The following is a 1,471-nucleotide window of genomic DNA, read 5'->3' on the forward strand; positions in this document are numbered from 1 at the left end:
GACTCTCCCCAGTCCTCTCTGTACAGACTCTCCCCCCGGTCCTCTCTGTACAGACTCTCCCCCCGGTCCTCTCTGTACAGACTCTCCCCGATCCTCTCTGTACAGACTCTCCCCGGTCCTCTCTGTACAGACTCTCCCCGGTCCTCTCTGTACAGACTCTCCCCGGTCCTCTCTGTACAGACTCCCCCCGGTCCTCTCTGTACAGACTCCCCCCGGTCCTCTCTGTACAGACTCTCCCCCTCTCTGTACAGACTCTCCCCCCGGTCCTCTCTGTACAGACTCTCCCCCGGTCCTCTCTGTACAGACTCTCCCCGGTCCTCTCTGTACAGACTCTCCCCTCTCTGTACAGACTCTCCCCGGTCCTCTCTGTACAGACTCTCCCCGGTCCTCTCTGTACAGACACTCTCCCCGGTCCTCTCTGTACAGACTCTCCCCCGGTCCTCTCTGTACAGACTCTCCCCCCCGGTCCCTCTCTGTACAGACTCTCCCCGGTCCTCTCTGTACAGACTCTCCCCGGTCCTCTCTGTACAGACTCTCCCCCTCTCTGTACAGACTCTCCCCGAGTCCTCTCTGTACAGACTCTCCCCCTCTCTGTACAGACTCTCCCCGGTCCTCTCTGTACAGACTCCCCCCGGTCCTCTCTGTACAGACTCTCCCCGGTCCTCTCTGTACAGACCTCTCCCCGGTCCTCTCTGTACAGACTCTCCCCCTCTCTGTACAGACTCCCCCGGTCCTCTCTGTACAGACTCTCCCCGATCCTCTCTGTACAGACTCTCCCCCTCTCTGTACAGACTCCCCCCCGGTCCTCTCTGTACAGACTCTCCCCGATCCTCTCTGTACAGACTCTCCCCTCTCTGTACAGACTCCCCCGGTCCTCTCTGTACAGACTCTCCCCGGTCCTCTCTGTACAGACTCTCCCCGGTCCTCTCTGTACAGACTCTCCCCTCTCTGTACAGACTCTCCCCGGTCCTCTCTGTACAGACTCTCCCCGGTCCTCTCTGTACAGACTCTCCCTCTCTGTACAGACTCTCCCCCGGTCCTCTCTGTACAGACTCTCCCCGGTCCTCTCTGTACAGACTCTCCCCGGTCCTCTCTGTACAGACTCTCCCCTCTCTGTACAGACTCTCCCCGGTCCTCTCTGTACAGACTCTCCCCTCTCTGTACAGACTCTCCCCGGTCCTCTCTGTACAGACTCTCCCCGGTCCTCTCTGTACAGACTCCTCCCCGGTCCTCTCTGTACAGACTCTCCCCGGTCCTCTCTGTACAGACTCTCCCCGGTCCTCTCTGTACAGACTCTCCCCGGTCCTCTCTGTACAGACTCTCCCCGGTCCTCTCTGTACAGACTCTCCCCGGTCCTCTCTGTACAGACTCTCCCCTGTCCTCTCTGTACAGACTCTCCCCTCTCTGTACAGACTCTCCCGGTCCTCTCTGTACAGACTCTCCCCTCTCTGTACAGACTCTCCCCGGTCCT

The sequence above is a fragment of the Aquarana catesbeiana genome, linkage group LG06 (assembly GCF_042186555.1).
Source record: "Aquarana catesbeiana isolate 2022-GZ linkage group LG06, ASM4218655v1, whole genome shotgun sequence".
NCBI classification, from domain to species: domain Eukaryota; kingdom Metazoa; phylum Chordata; class Amphibia; order Anura; family Ranidae; genus Aquarana; species Aquarana catesbeiana.